A 24,729-nucleotide genomic window follows, 5' to 3' on the forward strand; every position below is an offset into this window, starting at 1 on the left:
AGATACATCACATGATCACACTGACAGAACCACAGGCACATAGACACAGGCAACAGAGCATGCACAATGTCGGCACTAGTACAGTGTATATCCACCTTTCGCAGCAATGCAGGCTGCTATTCTCCCATGGAGACGATCTTAGAGATGCTGGATGTAGTCCTGTGGATCGGCTTGCCATGCCATTTCCACCTGGCGCCTCAGTTGGACCAGCGTTCGTGCTGGACGTGCAGACCGCGTGAGACGACGCTTCATCCAGTCCCAAACATGCTCAATGGGGGACAGATCCGGAGATCTTGCTGGCCAGGGTAGTTGACTTACACCTTCTAGAGCACGTTGGGTGGCACGGGATACATGCGGACGTGCATTGTCCTGTTGGAACAGCACGTTCCCTTGCCGGTCTAGGAACGGTAGAACGATGGGTTCGATGACGGTTTGGATGTACCGTGCACTATTCAGTGTCCCCTCGACGATCACCAGTGGTGTACAGCCAGTGTAGGAGATCGCTCCCCACACCATGATGCCGGGTGTTGGCCCTGTGTGCCTCGGTCGTATGCAGTCCTGATTGTGGCGCTCACCTGCACGGCGCCAAACACGCATACGACCATCATTGGCACCAAGGCAGAAGCGACTCTCATCGCTGAAGACGACACGTCTCCATTCGTCCCTCCATTCACGCCTGTCGCGACACCACTGGAGGCGGGCTGCACCATGTTGGGGCGTGAGCAGAAGACGGCCTAACGGTGTGCAGGACCGTAGCCCAGCTTCATGGAGACGGTTGCGAATGGTCCTCGCCGATACCCCAGGAGCAACAGTGTCCCTAATTTGCTGGGAAGTGGCGGTGCGGTCCCCTACGGCACTGCGTAGGATCCTACGGTCTTGGCGTGCATCCGTGCGTCGCTGCGGTCCGGTCCCAGGTCGACGGGCACGTGCACCTTCCGCCGACCACTGGCGACAACATCGATGTACTGTGGAGACCACACGCCCCACGTGTTGAGCAATTCGGCGGTACGTCCACCCGGCCTCCCGCATCCCCACTATACGCCCTTGCTCAAAGTCCGTCAACTGCACATACGGTTCACGTCCACGCTGTCGCGGCATGCTACCAGTGTTAAAGACTGCGATGGAGCTCCGTATGCCACGGCAAACTGGCTGACACTGACGGCGGCGGTGCACAAATGCTGCGCAGCTAGCGCCATTCGACGGCCAACACCGCGGTTCCTGGTGTGTCCGCTGTGCCGTGCGTGTGATCATTGCTTGTACAGCCCTCTCGCAGTGTCCGGAGCAAGTATGGTGGGTCTGACACACCGGTGTCAATGTGTTCTTTTTTCCATTTCCAGGAGTGTATTTTCCTAACCTACAAGTCCATTATAATGGCATGTGAACATATACACAAGGACGGTGCAGATTTAACAAGTTTAGCTAGAGGAATCTTGTTAGAAATGATGAATTCCAATTTTATTGTAGGTTTAGTGATTTTAGACGATACGTTAAATGCAGTGTCAAACTTGTGTAAAGTTTTGCAGAGACAATCACTCAAAATTTTGCAAATCTCTCTACTTGTTTCTGGAACTCTGTAACATTTAAGACACATCGACTGTCTTTGTGACTGCGATGGACATAGTGCAGAAAATGAAACTCTTAATAAAATTAAAAAACTGCAGGAGGACGCAACAGACATTAAAGGTGTGCTATTCACGAATGTAGAGGAGCAGATTCAAGCTATGAAAAGCGCAAGGAAATTTGTTAAAAGTATGATTGATGAAATTGAGCAACGGTTTGATGAGAAGGCAATAACAGTGATAGAACTAAGTGCATATTTTGAGTTTTAAAAAATTTCTAGAGTTTAGTGATAATAATTGTAAAGAACTGCTTGATTTTGGGACTTACAAACATCGATGCTGTTATTGCAGACTTGCATTCTTTTAGGTACGTTGTTAGTAATGAATTAGATGATACGTCTTCTGATGTTGCTTCTTTCATTATGAGAGCCAACTTCGGCTACGAAGCACTACGGACACTCGCTGAATGTGTACTGTGCATTCCCATTTCGACCTGCAGTATGGAAAGGTCATTTAGTACAACAAACAGGGTGATGACAAAATTAAGGAATAGGATGGGATAGGAAACACTCCAAGCTTGTGTGAATATTTCAACTGAAGGGGACGACGAGCCAACAAAGTTTTATTGGTGACGTCATCAATAAATATGCTGTAAAAAAAGCCTCGACATATTAGTTTGATGTAAATGTGAGTTTTTTTTGCATGCAATAAAATTATTTTATTATTTAATATAATTAACTTAGGCTTAGCCTAACAGCTTAGTACTTAACCTACATATTATTTAATTATATATTAGCTATTCATGAAAAATTTTAAATATTAATAGCGCTGCTACGTCTTTAGAATGCTATCACTTAAATTTTAATCCTACAACTTTGTCGTCCCCCCCCCCCCCCCCCCCGCCGAAAGTGGCTGTATTCATCACTGATGGGGAACATGCCGATACAACACCACAGCACATAGAGAGAAAGAAGCACCTGCTGGCAGTTTTTGTGAGAATTGTAGCAGCATAACTTCCTTTGTAAGTACGAACAAACTAAAAACAGAGGAAGATAAAAGTATCGCTACGGAGGAAGGGCTGTTTGCATTCCACACCGCAAAACACACTCATTCTTTCCGTTCAGTGGACTGCACGGTCCTTCTCATCAGAGACCTACACTATGTGACCAAAAGTATCCTGACACCTGGCTGAAAATGACTTACAAGTTTAGGGCGCCCTACATCGGTAATGCTGGAATTCAATATGGCGTTGGCCCACCCTTAGCCTTGATGACAGCTTTCATTCTCGCAAGCATACATTCAGTCAGGTGCTGGAAGATTTCTTGGGGAATGGCAGCCCATTCTTCACGGAGTGCTGCACTGAGGAGAGGTATCGATGCTGGTCGGTGAGGCCTTCATGAAGTCGGGGTTCCAAAGCATCCCAAAGGTGTTCTATAGGATTCAGGTCAGGACTCTGTGCAGGCCAGTACATTACAGGGATGTTATTGTCGTGTAACCACTCTGCCACAGGCCATGCATTATGAACAGGTGCTCGATCGTGTTGAAAGATGCAATCTCCATCCTCAAATTGCTCTTCAACAATGGGAAGCAAGAAGGTGATTAAAACATCAATGTAGGCCTGTGCTGTGATAGTGCCACACAAAACAACAAGGGGTGCAAGCCCCCTTCATGGAAAACACGACCACACCATAACACTACCACCTCCGAATTTTACTGTTGACATACACACGCTGGCAGATGACGTTCACCAGGTATTCGCCATACTCACACCCTGCCATCGGATCGCCACATTGTGTACAATGGTTCATCACTCCACAAAACATTTTTCCACCGTTCAATCACCGCGTGGAGTGGCTGTGCGGTTTGAGGCACCATGTCACGGATTGCGCTGCCCCTCCTGCCGGAAGTTCGAGTCGTCCCTCGGGCATGAGTGTGTGTGCTGTTCTTAGCATAAGTTAGTTTAAGTAGTGTGTAAGTCCAGGGACTGATGACTTCAGAAGTTTGGTCCCTTAGGGCTTCACACACATTTGAACTCTTCAATCGTCCAATGTTTACACTCCTTACACCAAGCGAGGCGTCATTTGGCATTTACCGACGTGATGTGTGATTTATTAACAGCTGCTCGACCACAAAATCCAAGTTTTCTCACATCCCACCTAACTGTCACAGTACTTGCAGTGAATCCTGATGCACTTTGGAATTCCTGTGTGATGGTCTGGATAGATATCTGCCTATTACACATTACAACCCCCTTCAACTGTCAGCGGTCTCTGTCAGTTAACAGACAAGGTTGGTCTGTACGTGCCCCTTCACGTTTCCATTTCACTATCATATCGGAAACAGTGGACCTAGGGATGTTTAGAAGTGTGGAAATCTCGCGTACCGACGTATGACACTAGTTACACCCAATCACCTAACCATGTTCAAAGTCCGTGAGTTCCGCGAAGCACCCCATTCTGCTCTCTCACGATGTCTAATGACTACTGAGGTCGCTGGTATGGAGTACCTGGCAGTAGGTGGCAGTACAATGCACCTAATACAAAAAAACATATGTTTTTGAGGGTGTCCGGATACTTTTGATCACATAGTGTATCTGAGAAGAAAATCCCATGTTCTAGCACAAAATGTGAGCCAATTTTAGTGAACATTTTATCACTGCATGCAGTGCATGAAGTTCAGTCATAACTTAAGTTACTAAGTATGTGTCTGTGATGACTGCTGCATCAAGTCACAAAAGCTTAAAGCTAGTTTCGTTTCTAGCTAGGTATTTCATTCCTACCAAAGGTGATCAGTGCAAAGTACTCTGTCTCCAGAACACTGGTGGAGAAGCAGCAGAATTAATAGTTACCTGTATTCTGGATATTTTAAAAAAAGCAAAATATAGTTGACAAGATTGTCACATTTTGTACAGGTAACTGTAATACCAACTTTGGTGGCTACAAGAGGACAAATAATGTTTATTCCAAACTGAACAGTGTTCTCAAGATGAACATTGAAGTTATCTGTTGTGCAGCCCATGTGGTGCACAATGGGGCATAAGCAAGTGCAGACATTCATCTCAATGACACAGAAACAATAGTGAATAATTTTTTCAGTACCTATTTTCACATTTAACTGTGCATGTCGAGGGACTCGAATCATTCTGTGATTTCTGAACTCAAGCAAGTTCTAGGCAGTATTAAAACTATGTGGTTGTCGTTGTTGCCAGGAGTTGCAAGAGTCATTGATATGTCTGAACCTTTGGAAATTTTTTCTTGTCTCAAGATAGGTGTCCTGCATTGCTAAAACAGTTTTTTGAGAACCCACAGTCACTTCTTTGACTTCATTTCACATAAATCCAATTGAAAATGTTTTCAAATTCAATCCAAATTTGGAAAGAACCATGGGAGATTCAGATATAGAATCAGCTGAGGAGTTATAGCTGCTTAAAGAAAAAAATCAGTAACAGGAAATTTAATAAATTTCAAACTGAAGTTATTTCTTCCATTTTAATTAACTTGGAAAAAGGAAGGCATTTTCACTCAGTCAAAATACAAGATGATTACCATTTTATTTTATGACACTTTTGTGACTACATTTAGAAGAGTGAACTTCTCCATTTCAACATCTGAAGTCTTTCATTGGATAACACTGAAAATACTGTTTATTGGGCTGAACTTATACATTGCCTGAAAATCCTTAAGACAGTAGATTCAGGTATAACATTTCAGATAGATGAAGGTGTATTGTTTGGTGATCTAGGATTTGTGATCAACATTGTATTCAAGAAACTTGAAGAATGGGAAAAATGTTGGTTTGGAAACAGATAAGAGATGGTGTGGTGTATTCCACGCACTTAAAAGTACAGGTAGGCTACTTCATGCTTGTGAGTTTTGCTCTTTCTGTACCAAGCATAAATAGGACTACTGTTGTGAAAAGGGTATTTCCAATTGTGAGTTCCCTTTGGATTGATGAGAAAACTGTTTTGCCTCAGAAACTATTGAAGTAATTGTAATAATTAAGACTCATTTATCAAGAGCTTGCCTCCAAGTTCTACAAACTACTATTAACCAGTCCAAAGCTTAGGTCTTCTGCTAAGTACAGAGTTAGTAGCAGTGTGCCTGATGCAGTAGGTAAACAGTCTTTTGATTTTTTATGTCAACATTAGCGTTCATTTGTTAGAAATCATTCTATCATTTTCTCAACATTTTGAATTATAATCACTTCTTGGAAATACAATGAATTATCATATGATGCAGTGCCATTACAAGCATGTTTTGAAGTGTCTTGTTAAAATATAAGCCCTTTTATGTGTATAAACATCAGTTTTTATTTATTTTAGTAAAGTGATGCAGTCATACATGCAGAATATTTTCTTTTCGTTTAGTGTCCCGTTACATATGTTTTTTTTTTTTTTTTATCCCTGTTTTTCGCAAATACCCCATTATTTCCCATGGAAAATCTGATCACCTTACATTATCCCCCATACTCGGTGCTAGTATTCCTGGCCACCTCCACTCTTATCACCCCTCTATTGAACTACAACAGAAGAATATGTCGGAAGTTTTCTGATTTCTCAGCTCCACTCACTAACTCCAAATGACAAAACCCCAACTCATGTGACAACAGTGAACCACAAATAAGAAATGGAAATCAGTAAATAAACCCATAGCAGCAAGAATACCAACAAGCAAATTGAAAACACTATGAACTTATGCACCAACACAATAAGAGCAGGCACAGATTTTTCAACTCCTTGGCACATTTGTATGTGAGAAGTTTTCTCAGAATGTACTCGTACTACCAATGATTCGTATAGGATTACTGTACCAAGGCACCTCCCTTGCAAGAACTACTGCCAGGACCTGCCAAATTATCTTAGAACCACTGCAAGAAAGATTTTGCTTTGTCCTTAAGTAGGCTCTAACATCTTCTCCAGTTCTAGCATAGTAAGAAGAGAATTCCGAAACAGAAAGTAACGCCAACGTTATTGGTAATAGGACAGGTGCAGTCTTAATGCAATTTTAGGAAGTTACTGAACAAGCGATGGTTTACATTTCCGCAATATCCCTAAGTCCAAGATGAACTAACTACTCTACAGCTGAGAAAGAGTACTTTGCAATTGTCTGGACCATCAACAGGGTCCAGCCGTACTGTATTTACTTGGCAAACCATTCACTGTTGTGACAGACCACCATTCTCAATGCTAGCTGACTAGTCTGAAAGACCTGTCTGGTAGACAGGTAATATGGGTTCTGAGGCTTCTGGAATATGATGTGACAGTGGTACATAATCTATGGATGCAAACACAAGGACGCTGACTACCTTTCAAGATGTCCTTTGGTGGAATACAGCAGTGTCATTGGCCATGAAATGACATTGGTGCTGAATGTAGGGACAGTCCAGCACTGCTGAAAACAGTAGAAGCCTTGAAGAAGGAGGCATGGTTTACCTCAACACATAGGTCTCTCAAATGTAACTAGATTCAGAATCTGCTGTCACAGAGGGTAATTAGGAAATGGAATACTGAATCCATCAATATTCTTAAGTGTTGATACTGTTACTATCCTAAAAGTGGAATACGGTGCCATTAGGTGTCATCATAACGATGCTCAATTCCAAATCTGAAATTAGGGTCTCAATAAAATACAAAACTGAGCCAGTGAAGCACATTTATTATGAACTCCGAATGGAATTCCAGGAAGCACATTTAATATGAACTCTGAATGGAATTCCAGGAAGCTGGTATTTACACAACCACTGAATATTCCAGAATATACAAAAATTAGATGTTTCAAGAACTGTCCAGAAATAATAAATACTAATTGACAAATAACTGCCAGACATCAGGTTTGAACTGGTTACCAGCACCATGCTGACCAGTGCTACTGCCCATTACACCACACTGCATGCAAGACGGCTCAGGACATTGCGTCCTCACCCCTCGCATTCTGGTCATGTTGTCACATCTTTGTCAGTATGATGATCATCAAAAGTGACATCTGACAAGTGACAAAGGATATAATACAGCCCAGCCTAGTGCCTTAATAACTTTTATAGTGGTAGTAATCACCTGGCAGGTGTAAAAATCCACACCAAGACTCCCAGGCTGTATCTCACTGGCCGGTGATTAGTGTTAAAGCACTCTCAGTCTTCTCCCTGGCATTCAGTATCCATATGTGAGTCAGAGCCTCATTTATTCACTCCTGATAATGTTTCACATAGTCATTCTGAGTATCATCTGGCTGAAATGGGAACAGTGGTTCTGTTATAGTTTTGGCTTCATGATGACGCTGGACAGAACCAGTCTCGGATACCACTGGCGAGGACTCTACTAATATGTTAAAGACAATGTGAGCCACTATAAAGAACACCTGTGACAGAAGGACATCCTGCACTTACCTCCGGGAGATCTGGTACCTCCTGGCCAATGGTATCTGAGACTGGTTCCGTCCAGCGTCGTCATGAATTCCAGCTGACAGGATGCTGTTGGAGCATCATGGAAATACTTTAGTATAGTTGTCTGTGAATGAGCTCAGATGATGGATAACCCTTTCTGCCCCAATGAATCATTGTTTCTGTTATACAGTGCCCTATTTATTAATTGGAATTCAACCTACTTAATTTTCAACACTCTTCTATATCAAAATATCTTGAATACGTTGATTTTCTCTCTCTCTCTCTCTCTATCTCTCCCTCCCTCTTTTTTTTACTTTGCTCCCAACATAGAAATAGTCCTTCACTTTATCTACTTCATGGGTGGTCCCCAATGCTGATGATGTTAAGTTTGTCATTAGTATCAGTTCTGCTAATTCTCATTACTACTGTCTACTTTAAATCCATTCATTAGCTTGTTCATTCTGTTCAACAGGTCCCTTTCAACAGGTCCCTCCTCAATTCTTTCTCATTTTCACTGAGGATGGCAATGTCAGCAGTGAATCTTACGACTGATATCCTTTCAACCTGGATTTAAATCTCACTTCTGCAATTCTGGAGCTTTGCCTTATCCATGTTTAAGGCCATTAGGAACAACAAGACTGACTAAGAACTAATAGCAGTAACAATAATATTACTAATATGAATAATAATAATAATAATAATAGTGTCAATAGAAAATAAAAATGTGGTTGTGGTTATTTAACATTGAGACATAGTGGTTACTAAGAGAAATGCATTCAAGCAGATTGCCCTAAATGTGGACATTAATAAATAAGAAAGCTCTGTAGGGAATGAAGGGTACTTAGTTGTAATGGGGTGAAGGTCAAATTTAAAACCAAGACCAGATATTACTGTTACTTTAGGAAATAGGTCATTGTTTGTATCTTGAAGCTCAACATTACTTCAGTACTCTGGTTTAATGAGAGAAATCATTTTCATTTTGAATTCCTACTAATGAAAATCATTTAAACAAGGTGGTTGTGTGATGGGGTGTTACAGAGTAGATTTTACTCTGACAAGAGTGACTATGTCTGCTGTTCTGTTCAAATGAGAGTGTTAAGGTTGAGGAGAGACACGAGATGCTGTATGCATTGACAGAACAGTAAAGCATCACAGAGCGTTTAGAAATCTTTGCCTATGTCTACACACAGCCAGAATAACTATGTGTAACTCAGTGATATATGATGAAAATCATAAATGTCACATATTCATTGTATGCAGAAATGCATCACCTGTTACGGCATAAAGTCAAGTGCCAGCACGCCAGTCAGGAACGATAGAGATGGCTGTGAGAAGACATCAGCCAATTACACACTAACCGGACCTCCCTCCAGGACAACAACATGACAGCAGCGACCCCTATGTGAAGAGGACATAAGCACCACAGCCGACTGGTCATGGCCCCAGTTCTATAGCAGCTGCAAGACTAGCGACATGGATAGAAGCATTAGTGAAAGTTACTTCATTTGTACTGTCTATGTAGCACAGACTTATGGTTGTTTACGCTGAAGACGGTTGCTTATTTTGTTTGTCACCCTTTGCTTGTGACACTTCTGTGTAATTGCCAAAGTTAAGCATTGTCTCTTTTCATTTCGTAATAAAATTCATTAGCACGATTTGCTTGAGTATTTGTCTATTTGTTGACAAGGCTGAAAACATAATATTTGGTGACAAGGTGTAAGAAAAAACTAGTGCCTGGCTGCCACAGTTTTATATTGTCATGGACTTTTTTGTTTTGCTGGCACCTTAATTCTAACTTATCTTTTCTTTGCATGGGTGTGTACACAGTATTAACAGTGTCTTATAGTGCTTTTTCTATTCAGTGTTTTCAGGTGGGTGTTGCAGAAATTTTCTTTGCTTGTGTGCTTATTTTTAATGCTTGCATTTTCTGTTTATTGCATTGGCCTATTCCAAAATGAGCAACCTAACTCTGCCGCCCCCTGTTCAGGCACCTCAGCTGTAAGCGATAGATGCAATGCAGCTGACACAGATGTTTCAGTTTCAGACACAGTAGATCTCAACTCTACTGAACACAGTACAGCACTTACTAACAACTCAAGCGGCCAGTGCAGCACAAAATACAACAACTGTAGCTTCAAGTGCTATACCGCCTATTCACCAATTTAATGACAAATAACAGGAATGGACTGAGTGGTTGCAACAGTATGAAGCCGACATTATTGCTCACAAAGTACCAGGTACTGTGAAACTAAACTACTTTTTGTTTATGTTAGGAAGTGCAGTGTTTCGTTCCATTCAGAAACTGTTCCCTAACACCACTCTGAGTGAATTTCCCTATGGTCAGGTTGTAGATTCTCTAACAGTTATGACCAACAAGTGAATTTGGTGGCACCAAGGTGCCAATTCTTTACTTGAAAGAATAGGTCAGAACAAACTTATCATGAGTGGGTAAGAGATTTGCAGGGTATGATGAGGAAATGCAAATTCAAAAGAGCTTGTGGTGCTTTGTATTCGGATGTTATGTTGTGTGATGTGATTGTGTACAGTGTAACTGGTGTCAGACTTAGAGAACAGATTTATGACTGGCCCCGTAGGCAGCAACAGCATGTGCGTGCCATGCCACATAAACAGTTCACAGGCGGCTAGCGTTAAGTCATGCCCTCAGTGCTATTCACAGCACAAATACTAGCACTGCCTGTCCAGACAAGCACAGTGTTATGCTTGTGGCAAGAAAGGTCATGTACAATCCATATGTTTGCAACAGAACAAACATTAGACTTCTGCCCACTCACATAATTCTCTTCACAAGGTCCATGTAATCAATGCAATGTATTCAAAGCCTGCTTCAGGCATTAGCAAAACTAGCAAGTGAACAGTTTCTTCAGTGATATGCCAGTCCAATAAACTTTTGTTCATTTGCATATTACTGGAAAATGTGTGAATTTCAGTTGGACACAGGTGCCTCTGTTACAAATTCTGAATCATAACACATATGAACTGTTAGGTTCCCCACGCCTGCCTAAAACTAGCACACACCTGACAGGTTATAGTGGACAATACATTCTCGTTCTCAGAAAATGTACTTTGCCTGCCATGTATCGCTCACATCTGCGAACTGTCAGTTTCACTGTGCTACAATCACATGATTGTGAGAACATATTTGGCCTTGATTCATTCAATTGTTTTTGCTTTAAAACTGAGGACAATGTGTTGTCAATGACTGCATTCAATAGCAAAGACAGTGTAGCTAGCTTGCTGAAAGAATTCCCTGACTCTTTTCTGAAGGTTTAGGCAAGGCTAACAATTTTTTGCACATATTACTATGAAAGACATTGTTTAGCTGAAATTTTGCTGGGCCAGAACTGTTCTCATTGCATTATGGGACAAAGTGACTTCTGAACTTACAGAATTGCAAGATAGTGCAGCTATTGCACCCATACAAGCTAGTCAATGGGCAAGTCCACTGGTTTTGCTCTCCAAACCTTCAGGTCGCATTCGCCTCTGTGTTGACTTTAAGTCTACAGTCAACCCCCAGACTGTGACTGATACTTATCCATTGCCATGCCCAGAGGATCTCATGGACAGATTAGACACTGGTCGCTACTTTTCAAAAATTGCGCGATGCTTATCTTCATTTCATGTTCATATGAAACAGTTAGCGCATTGACACTGTGCTTGGCAGAGTGTGGACACCCAAATAGAACAGATGATGTCACAGTGTCACCCATGTGCAGAAAATCAGTCCACTCCATCACAAAAAATTTCTGCTTGGCCTAAGTCGCAATCACCATGGCAACGTGTGCACATGGACTTTGTGGGATCTTTTTGGAACAATTGTTGGTTGACTGTGGTAGATGCTTATAGCAAGTTTCCTTTTGCTGCGCCAATGAACTCGACAATGTCAGGTAGCATGATTTAGGCATTGTCCTCTGTTTTTTTCCTTGAAGGTTTGCGTGAAGTCATAGTGTCAGACAATGGTCCTCAGTTCACGCCAAATGAATTTGAAACATTCTGTGAATGCAATGGTATAGAGCATCTAGCTAGTGCACCATTCTATCCCCAGTCAAATGGCGAAACGGAATGTTTTGTCAGAACCTTCAAGCAGCAGGTGGTCGAACTTCACAACGCACACTTATACCCAGTTAAAAACTTTGTCCTGTTACTAAAATACTAGGCCACAGTACTCATACTCTATAGAAAACTTTTTCTCAGCTCCTATTGTTTGCATCCATGTAATGGACCATCGCCAGCAGAATTGCTTTGCAGCTGCTGCTATCAGACACTGGTCCACCTGCCCCACCCACCCTCAGCATCTGGCACCAAAGGATGGCCACTTCACGCCGCATGATATTGTGTTTTTCAGGGTTTTTAGCAACAGCAGACGGTCGGCGTAAGGTGAGTTCCTACGTCAACTTCATGCATGCATATATCTCGTTTCAGGCTCAGACAGATTGCAGTGCCAACATTACAATTAAATTCGCCACTGTCATGTGCATGGTGATCCATCAGTATCTCTTCCCCCAGATTACGGATCCTGAGGAGAGAGCAGCCACAGTCACTGCCAGAGGGTGTCATCACAACCCCATGGAGATGGAGCCTTTGCCTCCTCCACCTCCTCTCATCCTGCTGATGGAGCTGGATCCGCCCATGCTGCAGTAGTCAACACCTTCTACATCTTTGTATGGGCCTCAGGAGGTGGATGCATACCCTTCTGGGCATTTTCTGGGGGATGTTGCCACCAGAGCATAGGCCAGATGGTGGGTATGACTGGAAGTCTGACGTCCCCTGCTGCCACAGCTTCCGGTCCATCGCAGCATCCGCACTCCTGTCCCCTTTCCCATTGTCATGCTCCTTATACAATGATAGTGCATCACTTTGGGGGGGAGGAATGTGCAACAGCAGCAGCACCTATGTGAAGGGGACATAAGCTCTGCATCCAACTGGTCAAGGCCCAAATTCTAGAGCAAGTTCAATACTAGTGACTTGAATAAAAGCGTCAATGATAGTTACTTCCTTTGTACCGCCTATGTAGTACAGACTTGTGGTTGTTTATACTGAAGATGATTGCGTATTTTTTATGTCAACCTTTGCTTGTGACACTTCTGTGTAATTGTCAAAGTTAAGTATTGCCTCTTCTCATTTTGTAATAAAACTCATTAATAAAATTTGCTTGAATATTTGTCTAGCAGACAGAGAATGCAGGATTCCTAGACACCCCATATTTGATGACAAGGCTGGAGACATAATATCACCACCTCCAGCCAGAATGATCTATCCTGATAAAGACAACACAGAATGGCAATAGCAATTAATAACTGGAAGCAAAGAAGCAATGGTACCCTTACATAGTCTGTGGGGGGGGGGGGGGGGGGGGCTAGACCCCCGGTTTGGTGTTAATATTTTGGAAGATGAATGGTGACTTACATCCAGTAGAAACTTTTAAAATTACATATTTTGTAAGATTTTATCCTGGTATTGAGATTATAAGCAAATAGTAAAGTAAGGTATTACGCAGGTCAGTTTATGGCTTTGACACTAATATTTATCTGAAAAAGTAAACTGTAAATTTAATTTCTTTTTGATGAACAATTGAATCACTATGTCCTCTAGACCAAACTTCTTCACACTTTCTGCAGGAGTATCATGGAACTTTGATTTTTTCCAAACACTCATTTGCCTGATGTCATACCGTACTCAGGCTTCAGCTTTTTAGTTGTTGATTTGATAAAACTTTTGTAAACCTTTAAAATATCTCTCATGAAATCTTCTTTCTGCTGATTTTTCATTAAATGTGGGTGAGGATCCCATCTTTGAAAGGTATATCTGTAACTTGTTCAAATTTTGTGATAAGTGACATGATTATAGAAGCCATGTATGGACTGTATAGTGCCACTTTGAAGTAGCCTTTGGGTGATGAGCATTGGTCATCACATTGCATATGTGGTTTTGCCTTCCAGCCAATCTTGAGATTTTTATATCTATGTCAAGTTCCTTACAATCTTCTTTTTCTTCCTACAAAAGAATTCATCATTGCTTTCTCTCTGCTTTTTGAAAATTGGTTTGCAGGTCAGCATTGACATATCTGTAGACTGAGGGGAGATTATTGGAGTATATTGCAGTTTGTTCATTATTTGTTATAATGCCTTTATATAATGAGTAGACAAATAATAAATGTAGTTGATGATGTTGCACTATCTAGTTGGTTGGCAAGTGATCTAATGTCTTTATTGTTTTCACTGTTATTTGCAAGGGAGTTGAGACTACCATTTATCACCAAGAAGTTTTCTTTGAATATCCTGACTGATGTGTATTTTTGTGTGAACACCTAGTTTCATAGAACACTGAAATGTTATGTATTGTTTTCCTATACAGTATACTTTCTCTAAAGAGCCTGTGGCATCTCTGGCGCAGAGTGCCCTATTTTGGGAACTTTTTTCTTTGGACTAGATAGTCTAGGTGTATGTACAAGTGTTCAATAAATGTATATATCATATTGAAGTGAGTTATCTCTCGACTAATCTCCCGTGATGGTGACCCTGACACCGTTGACATCCCATCTAGCGTTATGTGTGCTTGTTTTCATCATTCACTCACATCGCATGCCAGACTACAATGTTTATGTCACAATGCATCTATCTGTGACTTTCAGTGCAAGTGTAACGGACCCCATTAATTCTGCCGATTCCATACCTCCTTCGAACTTTGTTAACAGTGAACAGTTATTTATGCCTAGCCATGCTGGCTAACCGTACCTGGTTCAACATGGCTGCCGCCTAGCATGGCAGCACAACAACAGCCACAACATGAACAGTGCCCACCGCCTAACCACAACATGGAGGACATTCCACTTAAAGATATTGCAGTCTATCCTTCATGTACATCGTTACCTACAGGATGGCTTGGTGAAGCAGCAAATTTCCAGGACTTTGAATCTAACATTACAGTGCACGGGGTAGCACATTCTCATTTACATAGTGTCACAGCACCCCCCCCCCTCCCCCTCCTGCACGCCATTTCAGCGACAATGGTCACCTCGACTGCGCTGGTATCCCCAACCTCCACACAGTGGTTGCACCATGACCACCTTCCACTTGAAAATGACTAAGAGCCAGTGCAAGTGGTTGGCATTTGACCATGTGCTGCTCACAGTGTACAAGGGAATTAAATATTTTCGTAGTGACCTCGAGGGGCAACCCTTCACGATCTATACTGATCACAAGCCACTAGTTGCCGATATTCATAATCCAGCTAAAAGACTTTCTGCCCAGGCGTTTCCACCATATGGACTACATCTGTCAGCACTCTTCTGATATATGTTATACCCGCAGCACAGAGAACGTTGTGGCAGACTACCTTTCCTGCATCATCATGCTATCCGCACTGCTGAATCTGGAGGAGCTCGCCCAACTACAAGCCAATGATGACGATATACACCAACTAAGATCAGACAATAATTCATTGCTCTCTGTCCAGCCCCATATACTACCTGGTTTGGCAATCCCTGTCCTTTGTGACACCTCTATGGGCACGCTTTACTCCCCGGTCCCTACCCCTCTGCGCCAAGGGTCTTTACCTCCTTGCATGGCTTAGCTCACCTGGGACATGAGCCATGATGTGGCTGGTTACAGAGCACTTTGTCTGGCCTGGTGTCAAGCATGACTTTCGTACTGGAGCTGCGCGTGCATTATGTGCCAGTGCAGCAAGGTCAGCAGGCATTCCCAACCTCCTCTGGAAAAGTTTGACATTCCTAAGGGGCATTTCCGGCATGTCCATATCGACATCATTGGCCCCTTCCTCCATCCGAGGGCTACAGATATATCTTGTCGGTCATCGACCGTGTGACCCGGTGGGTCGAGGCAGTCCCCCTTACTGACATCATGGCCGAGACCATCGCCTGTTTCTTCATCTCGGTGTGGTTTGCTCATTTTGGCTGTCCCCTATCTCTCACCAACGACTGGGGATGCCAATTTGAGTCTGCACTCTTTGCACGGCTCTGTGAACTCTGCGCTGTTGCCAAGTTTCATACCACAGCTTACCACCCGCAGGTGAAAAGTCTCAATGAGTGATGGCAACACACACACTCAAGACTGCCCTAATATGTCATGGAAGTCTATGGTTGGAGGCCCTCCCTGGGTCCTGCTGGGTATTCACTCAGCTCTTAGGGAAGATCTTAATGCCTCGTTCGCTGAGGTTCTGTATGGTGAGCCACTCCTTCTCCCCACAGAGTTTGTCGAGGATTAATCCTCCCGCCAGCTCTGTGGAGTCTCTGGTGCAGAGCACCCTATCTTTGGAAATCTCTTTCTTTGGACTAGCTAGTGTGGCATAAACTTCCTGTTCATGGTATGTGCAACAACCATAATTGTCATATGTAAAAGTGTTCAATAAATGTATGTTTCATATCTCTTGACTAATCTCTTGTGATAACTACAAGCCTACGAAGTTCTTTTGTGGTTCCAACAGTGTTACAAATATCCTGGGCATTGTTAAAGACATTGACAACTAAGTTTAGTCCACATGATATACAGTTGAAATAAACAGCTGAAGGACACTTTTCTCTAAACCTATCCTCCTCTCCAGTTCTTGCTTGTCATTGCCCAACAGCAATCAAAGTCCATGCCAATCAGCTTATTCATATCAAGGTCCAAATTTTCAACAAATTTTAAAATATATGAAGAAATTCCCTCAGCACCCAATGTACTTAGCTCTGCAAACCCTAAAAATCCTTCTTTTATGATAAAGTTCAAGTTCATGTCTACAAATTGTACTCCCACCAAACACAGTTGTTTTTTCCTTTTGTCAGCCATTTTCTCAGCCAATAATGAAAATGCTGATGATCTGTTTATCTCATCAACACTCTCATGCTATAACACAGAACCACATATTCTTATTAATTTTTTTGACTCTGTGTGATATATATTTTGCTTTGACACTGTAGTTTTGTAAATAATCCTCCTACACTGTCATCCATAATTACTCTAAATAAAAGTAAATCTTGGAAATTTCCTTGACAGACTCTTGACTCTAATGGATATTCCACAAGTGCCACAAAATATTTAAGTAGCAGAATTGTTTCCCGATTTTTTTGCAGTTGGTATTTACAACCTCTGTGATCCCACTGTCTAACTGTTTGAGCATGTTTTTCTTATGATTTCTAATGACTCACAAAAACTTTTGGCCTTACTTGTCTATTCAAGATACCACCTGCTCTTTTCATGCCCAGAGCATCTTCATAAAAGTATTTGCAAACTTGGTGAGCCTTTATCACAAACACACCAAATATTCTTCATTTTAAAACTTGTTTGAAAAGAGTACAAAACTTCCTTCGACCTGGTCCAGTCTTACAAAATCCTCCCTTCAACTTGGTTGAATATACTAGATATGTGTACTTTTCTAGCCAAGATTTTTAAAAAGGCCTTGTTTTAGGTTTTTGTCATCAATGTCCTTTTTGAGCATACAAGTTTGTTAGAAACTGATACCTGACTTATCGATACTGAATGGTTCATGCATTCACCAAAATCAAACCTGTGATTACCTGCTAATGAATTTAGTTCTAACAAAGAGATAGAGGGGCTGGCCAGTACTTAGCTCAGTACAGCCAATAGATACACAAAAGACAACAGAAAATTTACGTATCCTAGCTTTTGGAATTTTGTTCCTTTGTCAGGGAGGAGAGAGGGGAAAAAAGGGGAAGAAGGGAAAGTGGATTAAGTTACTCACAACCCAGGTTATGAAGCAACAGGGAATTTAGTTCCTCCATCTTGCTAACAATAGAAACTTAAGGTCACAGCTTGACATCATACCAATCAGTAGCATCTAGTATAGTGATATTATCAGACTCAGTACTACTTGCGGAAGAACATTGTGGCAGCAACACTTCTGATGCCTGGAAATTGTAGAGATTCTGCTTGACAGATAATGTGAAGTTAGATGCTTTTGTTGACCATAAACTAAAAGTTCTTGCAGGACATACTTTCAAAGGTACTGGACCTGGAACTTTTAGTGGGTCATGGAGGTTCCTTTTATGTGTAGTGGGAACACCTTTTTGTCCAACCAAATTCCTGACATCTATCCCTGAAATAAACACAAGAAAACTCAAGTTCAGAATATTTAAGAGTTATCCTCTTAAGAGACTCTCTAACCTCCCATTGTAAACTTAAGAATTTAGTGTCATTTTTATAAGAAAAAATAATATGCATTATTTGTAAAGATGTATGTTCACCTGAAAAACTATAAATATTCTGAACTGATGTGATGAAAGAGGAAAACTAAGGAACACTACTCAATAATAATTACATTTTTGATATTTTCACTTTTCATGAATTTATTTACACTTATTTAAAAGTTATTTACACTGACTGAACATCTTAAACAATTCCAGACCAGTTGTGGGAACCTATAAACTCACATTAAAGCAACTCGGTTTCAACATGTTAATAGGGAACATACACATTGCTGTGTTGTGCTGTCGTGTGGGCTTGGGTAGTACTGGGAAGGGGAATAACTCATCAAGGATGCTCTACTTGTGTGCTCTTTCTTGCTGTACATGACACCTTGAGACAACTTGAACTCATATTTAAAAAATTAATTTATATGGATAGGGTGATAATTATGAACTATATGAAGAAGAAAAAAACAATTTAGTTATAAACAGTGGCATGCACAAATTTTATTCAAATACTTGTAAACATCACTACAGATATTTGGATTTAGGTTATAACATGTCTGATATACCTGCTGTCCTTGGTGATGATGTGGCACAGACAAATAGTGAAATTCTGCATGACCCACGAAAGTGGGAACATTGATGTTGTCAATGACCTCCTGTATGGTTGTTTTCAGCTCAGAAAAGGTTTTGTGGTGATTGCTGTACACCTTGTCTTTAATATAGCCCCATAAAAAGGAGTCGTGTGTGTTGAAATCCAGAGAATATGGCAGCCAATTGAGGCCCATGCCAGTGGCCTCTGAGTACCCCAGAGCCAGAGTGCAGTCCCCAAAGTGCTCCTCCAGGACACTCTCCTGCTTTGATGTCATCGAACTCTGTCCTGCATGAACCACATCTTGTCAAAATCAGGGTCACTTTGGATAATGGACATGAAATCATCTTCCAAAACCTTCACTTACCATTCACTAGTCACCGTGCATCAAGAAATATCACACCGATTACTCTGTGACTGGACACTGCACGCCACACAGTCATCTGCTGAGGATGACAAGACTTCTCGATTGTGAAATGCGGATTCTCAGTCCCTGAAATGCGCCAATTTTGCTTCTTGATGAACCTATCCAAATGAAAGTGGGCTTCATCACTAAACCAAACCATACATGTGCATACTAATTCCCATCATGCTCCATAGTCGACCATACAGTTTGAACGTCCTAACACAAACCATTCAGAAGTTTTGATGATTTTATTTCATATAGTTCAATAATTGTCACCCTGTATATATAAAAAATATTTTAGTGTTGAACCACTTCTAGGTAATAAAGACTTTCAAATAAATTTTCTTGAAAGGAAATCACTTGAATACACTGTATATTTTCCTGTACTGGAGGAGGGGAAGGCATGCTGATTTAGTTTTCTTACATTTTTGTAGAGTGTAGAGAGATGCTATTGCCTTCTTACAACTGTATCTGTGTGTTCAGCCTTGTTTATCTTTTCATCTAATATTACTTCCAGACTCTTCACTCACTGAGAAAAATTTATTTTGATCCATTTTGGAATTAAATATAGCAAAGAGTCCTGAAATTTCTGGCTAATGAGTCTCCAATTAGTAAAGAAGATTAATTCAATTTGGGATGATTTGAGATTTTTTTATGATGCTTATAGGACAGCACTGGCAGTCTCAATATTTGTCTTTAATATAGTTGGTTTTTGATATAGGCATAACTGGATATCATGAGAAATATGTTGTATCTACAGTGGAATGGAACAGGTGACACATAATGAACATACAATGAGAACAGCATCAGACCTAACCAAACCATGGAACTGCCTGATATTACCTGTCTCCATTTCAATGCTGTTATGTTGGCAAGATATCAAGTATATGCAAAACCAATATACTGCACTTGTAGAACACTTTAGGCTGTTGTTTTTACAAATGAAGCATTGAAGTCAACTGTATAAAATGTTTTTATAAAGTCTAAAATGTGTGTGGTAGTCACTACTTGTCCCTCCATGGATAGTTTCACTTAGTTACAACATTTATCAAAGCACATGTGTTACAATGTTTGTGTAAGACTCATTGTCATTCATATAGTAGGTCATTCATAATTAAGTAGTTGGTAAGGTGGCTATGTGCTATATACTCTAATGCCTTGGACAAGACTGAAAAATACAAACTAGGTAATAGTCAAAGGGAGATGCAGCAGTGTCCTTCTTGGACAGTCACTTGACAAGTCCCTGATCCCAGGCTGCTGGGAAAATGCTTGCAGTCAATATTTCAAGACATCTGTTATTTCTTGCAGACTGAAAAATGCGAACTAGCTGATGGTCACAGAGTGCTTCAGCAGTGTCTCTCTTGGATAGTGGTTTGGCAAGTCCCTGATCCCTGACTGCTGGGAAAATGCTTGGGATCAGTATGTCAAGACATCTGTTATTTCTGGAAGTATTTGATCAGTAATAATCTTTATCATTTGCAGTTCAATAATAGTAGTAGTAGGAGGAGGAGGAGGAGTAGACGTAGGCCAATGGCCTTGCCACAGTGATAACACTGGTTCCCGTCAGATCACTGAAGTTAAGCACTGTCAGGCTGGGCTAGCACTTGGATGGGTGACTATCCAGTCAGCTGAGCACTGTTGGCAAGCGGTGTGCACTCAGCCCTTGTGAGATAAAGTGAAGAGCTACTTGATTGAGAAGTAGCAGCTCTGGTCTCATAAACTGACTTATGGTTGGAAGAGCAGTGTGCTGACCACATGCCACTCCATATCCGCATCCAGTGATGCCTGTAGGTTGAGGATGTCACAGCGGCTGGTCAGTACCGTTGGGCCTTCATGGCCTGTTCGGACAGAGTTTTAGTTTTTAGTAGTGCAGCAGCAGCAGCGGCAGTAGTCGTGGTGGTGGTGGTGGTAGTGGTGGTGGTGGTGGTAGTAGTAGTAGTAGTAGTAGATTTATTCGTCCATAGACCTCTTTTACAGGGATATTGAACATGTCATGGAGTTACAATTTAACAGTAACAAAATAACATAATTCACATACACGAGCATTTACATACTTACAAGTCCAGTTTGACAAGGCTAGGACAGAAGAGTTACTTATCATAATAATATAAAAGGCTAGTGATACACTATTCATTCACAGCTCACTCACACAATCACTGCACACACTACACACATTTTATTTTGTAATGAAACAGTAAAAACACTATCAGCTGACATCAGGACCACACTGCAATGTTTCGTTTCCATTTTGTGTACCACAACTTCCCACTTTCTAGCTGGAAAAGCTGAGTCAGCAGCCCTATGTAACGGGCGAGTCGTTGATCTCAGAAAGGTGCTAGTATTACACTTTGCGTAGCTTTGGAAGTAAGGTTTTCCAGAATAGGAAAAAAAGAAAGTAGCAGACAGAAGGAAGGGAAAAACATAGTGTGAAATTGTTATGTGTTATCAATACTATTGTGATGCTCCCCTTTACCCCTACTGCCCTCAGATACTTGATTCTTGATGTCTCATGTCTTGGTGTTTGGCATAAATTAACTTAAAGCTGACTTTTATTATACTGGAAATGATGTACACTGTGGAGTAAGTGGCTTGTGCCCGCCCGGTTAGCCGTGTGGTCTGACGCACTGCTTTCTGGGTGGGAAGGCATGCCGGTCCCCAACATGAATCCACCTGACAGATTAGTGTTGAGGTCTGGTGTGCCGGCCAGTCTGTGGATGGTTTTTAAGGTGGTTTTCCATATTCCTCGGCGAATGCAGGCTGGTTCCCCTTATTCCACTTTAATTACACTACGTCGGCAATTGCTGTGCAAATACTTTCTCCATGTAAGCATACACCATAATTACTCTACCACACAAACACTGGGGATACACTCGTCTGGTGTGAGGCGTTCCCAGGGGGGTCCATGGGGACCGAACCACACAATAACCTTGGGTTCAGTGTGGGGTGGCGGTGGGGTGAGTGGACTGTTGTAGCCTGTTGTGGTGTTGTGTACCACTGTGGGCTTTGGTGGGGATGAAACCTCTCCATCATTTCTAGGTCCCCAGTTCCATAAAATACAAAACAAGTGGCTTGTTCCACTTTTATCAGTGCTAAACTGTTGTGAAGGCCAGTTTAACTATACACTGTTCATACAAGTAAAGGACCTCCGCATATCCCCTAGACACTGTTGTGGCATTGATGACTTTGTAATGAGTCAACACAAATCACAATATTCTAAGTTCACAATAACAGCAGAATAATCCAGTGGAGAACAATAACCCAGTGGCAGTGTAGCATAATGAAATTAGTGCACTTTTGTGGTCTTCTATAAAGTCACCAAAATTGATGAAAGTATGCGTATCCAGTGACTTCCGTTTTGGAACATTAACAGTTGGTTGTTACATGTATGCTAAGTGGACGTGAACTTATATTCGAAATTGCTACATCGTGTTAAGGATAAGCTTACCAAACATAAACTTTTATGAATAATTGAGACAAAGATGTTATGTGGGTGCTATATGAGCACAGACTTTTACTCAAACTGACATAGAGGTGTTAGCTAGCTGCAGACTTTTTCATACCTACAGATATAGTTTTTACTTGTATGATACCTGGTCACAGATGTGATTTTGGAGTGGGGTGTGGTATTTACAGATGTGCAGATATTTGTTGTCTTGGAAACTACATAATGTGTTGCAAAATGTCTAGATTAGATTTTCCTGTTCTGAATGAGCTGTGAATTTTAATAGTCGGTTTATGAAATATGCCAAAGGTTAGTAAATTACAAAAGTATGCTTCTGTATATTCATGCTTCTTATGCTTACATTATGCTCCTTTGCTTTTGCATTGGGGATAATCTGATTATGAGTATGATACCCATCTTGAAAAATTTTTGTGTTATAATAAATTATACAAAATCTTAATTAGTGGATTAACTAATTAGTGAGGAGTGTCACTAAATCCATAAAAATTAGGATAGCAAAAGTCTCCCCTGACTCGGTTCTGAACCATATTCGTTTCCCTAAACCTCTCCAGTCCTTTTCCTTCACCCCTCTTCCTTCCCCTTCAACTCTTCTGCCAGAAGAAGGAGCCACTGGCTCCAAAAGATTGTAAAAGTTAAATCCTTTTGTATGTGTGTTCCACTGCCACCACTTGGTGACTAGATTTTTTTATCTATCCGTTTTTATTATATTTTCAAGTGTAACAATATGTAGATATACAATATGGAATGACCACAATGGCTCAGGTCGGCAGCAGATTTTGGTTCATTGATAGGATACTAGGAAAATGCAATCTGCATCTACATCTACATCCATACTCTGAAAATCACTGTGAAATTCAAGGCAGAGAATACTTTCCATTGTACCAGTTATTATGGTTTCTTTCTGTTCCATTCATATATGGAGGGCAGAATGACTGTTTGAATGCCTCGTGTGAGCTGTGATTATTCTAATCTTGTCCCATGAGTTCTATGTGAGCGATATGTAGAGGGTTGAAGCATATTCCTCGAGTCATCAATTACAGCTGGTTCTTGAAACTTCATTGGTAGACTTTCTCGGGATAGTTTGTGTCTAACTCCAAGAGTCTACCAATTCAGTTTCTTCAACACCTGTGTGATACTCTCCCATGGGTCAGACATACCTGTAACCATTTGTGCTGCCATTCTCCATATAGGTTCAATATCCTCCCATTAGTTCTATTTGGTACAGGTCCCACACACTTGAGCAATTTCCTAGAACTGGTTGCACAAGTGATTTGTAAGCAATCTGCTATGTAGACTGATTGCACTTCCCCAGTATGCTGCCCAATAAACCAAAGTCTACCAACTTCTTTGCCCACAACTGAACCTATGTGATCATTCCATTTCATACCCCTACAAAGTGTTACACCCAGGTATTTGTATGAGTTCACCATTTCCACTTTTGACTCACTGATATTATAGTCATATGATGCTACATTACTTTTCATTTTGTGCAGTGCATAGTTTTACATTTTTGAACATTTCAAACAAGTTGCCAGTCTTTGCACCACTTTAAAATCTTATCAAGATATGAATGAATATTTATTCAGCTTCTTTCAGACAGTACTTCTTTATAGATGACTGGATCATCTGCAAACCATCTGAGGTTACTATTAATATTGTCCACAAGGTTGTTAATATGTAACATGAACAGCAAGGGTCCCACACACTTCTACATCTGATGATAACCCTCCATCCAAGATAACATACTGAAACCTTCCTATCAAAAAATTATCAATTCAGTCACAAATTTCACTTGATACTTTATACAATTGAACTTATGACAATAGGCATAGATGTGGCACAGAGTCAAATGCTTTCCAGAAATCAAGAAATACTGTATCTACCTGACTACCTTAATCCAAAGCTTTCAGTATGTAATGTGAGAAAAGTGCAAGCTGGGCCTTATAATGGCTCGCCCTCATCTAACATTAGCTTTTTTTATAGAAATAACTGATACCATTTATAATATCGATTTTTGTATAGGTGAACTTTATCAGCTGTCTAACTGAATGAACTTCATATGATTTTGTATGATATGTATGTTTCAGGCTACAATATGTGAAAAGAAATTGATTTGTTAGTACTCTGTGTGTACGGTTAAAATTACTCTTCTTTCAAAAATGATGGAAA

This window comes from Schistocerca nitens, chromosome 2 (genome assembly GCF_023898315.1).
Source record: "Schistocerca nitens isolate TAMUIC-IGC-003100 chromosome 2, iqSchNite1.1, whole genome shotgun sequence".
Classification (NCBI taxonomy): Eukaryota; Metazoa; Arthropoda; class Insecta; order Orthoptera; family Acrididae; genus Schistocerca; species Schistocerca nitens.